The sequence below is a fragment of the Conger conger genome, chromosome 4, assembly GCF_963514075.1.
Source record: "Conger conger chromosome 4, fConCon1.1, whole genome shotgun sequence".
Lineage (NCBI taxonomy): Eukaryota > Metazoa > Chordata > Actinopteri > Anguilliformes > Congridae > Conger > Conger conger.
In genome coordinates, this window is record NC_083763.1 from 59638968 (window position 1) to 59644520 (window position 5553).

The 5553-nt window shown below is 42.2% G+C and overlaps 1 pseudogene; it reads left to right on the forward strand.

Annotated features, from left to right (window-relative positions):
- Window positions 1-5553, forward strand: part of LOC133125945 (leukocyte elastase inhibitor-like) — a 68848-nt pseudogene that overhangs the window by 24502 nt on the left and 38793 nt on the right.

Genomic DNA, 5553 nt, shown 5'->3' on the forward strand with positions numbered 1-5553 from the left:
GAAAAATCTCCTCCATATGTGGCTAAATCTGAGGGTAATTATGTGCCATGTGATTCACAGTAATGGAGGGTTAGATAGGTAACCAAGGGAGTCCAGGACCACCATTTCTCAGGATAAAAATGTCACCCTGAACAGAAGGGAAAACTCCCAAAATTAAGGGTAAAATACTATAACTTCCTCCAAGGAAGCACCTCTGCACAAACTTCCTCAGGAGGTTGCCACCCCTCTGGTCGAATGAGCCACCACTCCTGTCGAAGGGGGCAACACAGCACTGCTATTGCACTGATCACCCAGTGAGCCAGTTGCTGCTCAGAAACAGCCTGGCCCTGCACTGAATCCCTGAAACAGACAAAAAGCTGTTTGTTTAATCGCGCAGGTGTAACTCCTCAGTGCCCATAATGGGCAGCCCCCTCTGGTGACCTGTGAGGAGGATGATGAAAAGACCAAAACCAAAGTCTAGGCCGCAAAGGAGTGAGGCAGAACCCTTGGCTGGAATGCCAGGCTATGGAGGAGCGATGGCCTTAGCCTTCACCTCCCAACTGCAAACATGCTGGAAACATGCAGCATTCTACCAGCTCCACCATCCTGGACTGATGGGACACAAGCAGCACCCCTTGTTCAATGAGAGGATCAATACTCATGTACAGCCCTCAATGACAGCCCCGAGAGAAAAGGCTTGCAAGCCCTCCTGTGAGGAACTGCCTGTCCGGATGAGGAATGGCTTCCCTTGGGACCTCGGCAGGTAGTACACCAAAGCCTGAAAATCACCTCCAAATCAAACAGGTTCACGTGAACTCCTCCCCAGGAGGCATCTGTAGTTATTGGAACACTCTGGAAAACACTGGAACATTCTATTGAAGGCCCGTGGTCAAAAGCCATCATTCTATGGCTGGCCAGCAATCTGGGCCCAATGAGAGAAGCCACTGCCCATTCCCCAAGGGTCTCACCCTGAGCTGCGATTATCTAGTCAGTCAATCATATTGCAGCATTGCAATGCATAAAATCATGCAGATATGGGTCAGGAGCTTCAGTTAATGTTCACATAAATCATCAGAATGGGGAAAAATGTGACCTCTGTGATTCCTACCGTGGCATTATTGTTGGTGCAAGATGGGCTGGTTTGAGTATTTCTGACTGCTTATCTCATGGGATTTTCACTCACAAAAGTCTCTAGAGTTTAGTGAGTGGCAGTTCTGTGGATGGAAATGCCTTGTTGATGAGAGACATCAGTGGAGAATGGTCAGATTGGTTCAAGCTGACAGAAAGGCTATGGTAACCACTGCTCACCACAATTGTGTAGAATCCAATGCTTAGCAGGATGGCCTATCTTGCAGTCAAGATTTCTCAACTTTAATTCACAACTGAATATCTCCATATAATTCAAAACTCGAATTTTCCCACTCGAAGGGCGGCCTGTAGCGTAGTGGTTAAGGTAAATGACTGGGACACGCAAGGTCGGTGGTTCGTTCCCCAGTCCAGCTACAATAAGATCCGTACAGCCATTGGGCTCTTGAGCAAGGCCCTTAACCCTGCATTGCTCCAGGGGAGGATTATCTACTGCTTAGTCTAATCAACTGTATGTCGCTCTGGATAAGAGCGTCTGCCAAATGCCAATAATGTAATGTAATGTAATGTAATGAAATTGATGCATTGACGAACATGGTGCAATCTCCACACCCAATGTGGGAGGAGCATAGACTAGCACATACTCTCCTCTGAAATGTGTGGTTGCCTGCTGCTTCTTTCAGATCACCTCTTGAGGCACAGAGATGAAATACAGTTTGAATAAACATTTACATAAATTCAAGCATACAACATGCACATCACAGCATTATGTATGTGAGTGATAATGAAGGATTATTACGTACAGTGCCCACCAAAATCATGGTAGGGAAACAGTGTTTTTTATGTTATTATAAATTGGGATGTAATATAATTGAAATGTACATAATAGCAAACCATCCATCTGTTTCAGGAGAGCCCATTAAATAGTTTTACCATTCTGTCGAAAATGTGAAACCCAGCCATGAGGGTTTTGGATGATCATTAACATTGCAGAGACATTCCATGCCAACTCCAGGAGGTTGCACCACACCAGCTCTTGGATCTTTCTCTTTCTCTTGTGTTTTGCTAGACAATTATGAGATGTAAAATTCCTGAAGACTTGAGCTTCAAACTCCATTTTGTTTTCCCGGTAGAGTCATTTAAGGTTTGCTGGGGGTTGCAATGAAAAATGGGCATTGGCACAAAATCTGATCTGCCAATCATGTGGCAACAACTAAATGCATAAAAGCATGCAAACATGGTCAAGAGGTTCAGCTGTTTTTTAGACCAAATGTCAGAATGGGGAGGAAATGTGATCTAAGTGACTTTGACTGTGGAATGATTGTTGGTGCCATACAGGGTGGTTTGAGTATTTCAGAAAGTGCTGACCTTGGATTTTTAAGCGCAACAGTTCATTGTTAATGAGAATGGTCAAAGCTGACAGGAAGGCGACAGTAATGCAAATAACCACACATTACAGCAGTGGTATGTAGAAGAGCATCTCTGAACACACAATGCGTACAATAAGTATAATACAGTACAGGTGCTATATAAATGCAACAATAAGTCAATGGTCTGCATTTATATAGCACCTTTATCCAAAGCACTGCACCATTGATGCTTCTCACACACACACACCAATGGTGATTGGCTGCCATGCAAGGCATCATCCAGCTCATCAGGAACAATTGGGGGTTAGGTGCCTTGCTCAGAGACACTTTGACAAACCCAGGGCAGGATCAAACCGACAACCCTCCGACTATTTACGAAGGTTGTACACGACCTATAGAATAATTGTATAATATGTTTGAAGTAGCATTTGAGGTGATACTAAAACAATAAGCCAGTTAACAGTTTTTTTTTGTGACAGTTGATCAAGAATGTATGCAGTAAATGATTACACCCCAATTAAAAAGTGGAATAATCCAAAGTGGCTATACAGGTAACCATAGTCAGACTCCATTTAAGATAATAGAGGTTTTACAGGTCTGTAAAGATGTTTAAAGTTAGAATGGTTGGAAGTGTTGCATTAATAAAACCAACTTAGTACCAGAGCTAATTATTTCTAGAAAAGTTGATTAGGGATGTAACTTCAACATAGAGTGTCAGGTGACATTTCTCATTCTGGTTTCTGGGCGGGTGTAAATGTGCCAATGATGGCCAAATTGAATATGCCAGGGGTCATATCTCAGCTAATGTTATCAGCAACATGGTTATCTTTACACTATGGGAAAGTGCTCTCAGGCAACTCTTTAAAAAAAATAAGATGACACTAAAACTATCTTTACTTTTGGGGATATGATTGCCCAAAATCGATTCCTGGTGGAAAAAAAAAGGACGTTTTAGGGCCAGATATTTCCAAATGAAAGGGTTTTCTTTCCAAAGTTATGATCACATTTTGTGCCATGATGCATTTCTCATTGTGGCACCTGCCAAACTTTAAATGGCTCTTCCTGAGCTCAAGCTTTCAGGAATTCTACATCTCTTTGGAAAGCACTTTAAATAAAATGTATCAGGCAGAGCTGGAGACTGTTGACTTCAAATCAAAAGCAGAGGATGAAAGGGTGAAGATTAAAAGCTGGGTGGAGAAGCAGACTCAAGGTAACTGCAGTTACAGACACATCTACAGGTTCAGGAGACTTTCATTTGAAATTTGCAGATCCTCTGTCGTACGTATTCCACTGAAATGATCAAGAAGTGGACAGATTGCTGTTATTGGTTTGCATTGTTTGGCCTCGGATAAATGATTATAATTGTGATTGCTTTACTGCAGTGCTTTTTAAACTGTGACTTGAAGCTGAAAATTGGTCGCAGGTGTGTAGGCTGCAAAGTGGGTCCTGGAATGGGTCTATAGTCCACTAGACTGTGCTAGTACATTGGAAGGGTCCCTGAAAGGCACAAAACCTCTAATTTGGGTCCTGATATTAAAACATTGAAGAAGCAGTGCCTTACAGCAACAGTCAATCATTGTCTGAACGATGTACCGGAGTGAAATATCTTCAGACTTGCTTGTGATGTAGTTTATGTTGTGTAATACTCTAAACATTGAATTGAATTGAAAAAGATAGATACTATCACATTTCTTTCATTCTTATGATACAGGATATTTGGCACCTGATGCCTTTCTTTGTTGTTTAAAGATTTATGTCCTGCATTTTGCATCGTAGGTGTTGAATTTTCTGTTTGTGCATGTTCCATCTTGCATCTTGATTATTCAAGGCATACTGCATTATATCTGTAGCTGGATATCATAATTAATGTACTTGTGTGACACCATCCCATCTATATATCTCCGCTTTATTGTGCTTTCTTGTAGATAAAATCAAGAACCTGCTGTCGAAAGGGGCTGTTAACAGTATGACCAGTCTGGTGTTGGTGAATGCTATCTATTTTAAGGCTGATTGGGACAAGAAATTCAAAGGGAGAGACACATATGAGCAGCTATTCCAGTTGAATGAGGTAACATGCTTACTCAGTTTCCAGATTACTCTGTGACTCCTAAATAATTATGAACTGTTGCCGACACTGACGCTGGAAAGGTTTTTATCCTCTGTGCTGTTCAGTCACACTTTTGTAATTTCTTGACATCAGTTTGCTAAAGATGGGACTCCAGAGCATAATTGCTCTCCTCTTTAGTGTTGCAGTTAGGTCAATGATCCAACTTTGTGTTGAAGTGAAATGTTCTCTCCATGACAGTTGAATGATAAATTCTGCTTTATTTTCCTGTGTTCAATTTTAGAAATGTATCTTTTGCAGTGGTATGCAAACGTTTGGGCACCCCTGGTGAAATTGTATGTTTTGTAGATTTGTTTAAATTAAAGGAAACTTTCTAGAGTATAAGAATGTGTGATAATATGTGGTAAGGAGTGAACAAGCCTTCAGAAATCCACCACTCTCAACTGGATAAATGGCTTTTCTCCTGCAGTTGGAAAGGGAGCTCACGTATAACAAGCTCATCGAGTGGACACAGCCTGAGAAGATGAAATATACTCCTTTAGTTTTGGCTGTGCTCAAGTTCAAGATGGAAGAGAGCTATGACCTGGAAGATATTCTGGTCAATATGGAGATGAAGGATGCCTTCGATGTGTCCAAAAGCGATTTCTCTGGCATGTCTCCCAGCAATGACTTGGTGTTGTCCAAAGTGGTGCACAAGGCCTTTGTGGAGGTGAACGAGGAGGGCACAGAGGCTGCTGCCGCCACTGCTGCCACCATGATTGTTGGATGTTCCAGGCCACCCCCAGATCGGTTCATCGCAGACCATCCCTTCCTGTTCTTCATCAGACACAACCCCACTCAGAGTATCCTCTTCTATGGCCGTTTCTGCTCCCCTTGAAGTCTTAAACTCTGCCAGTTTTTAGCAGGAGTCATAAGGAGGAGTTATAAGACTGTCTGCATATTAAATAGCTCTGCAATGCTGTTTTCCTGAAAATAATATTTCATTTTGATCTGCTTCTCAGAGCTTAGACAGTCCTGCTGCAGTACATGCAACTTTCGTGGCATGTTGTTCGA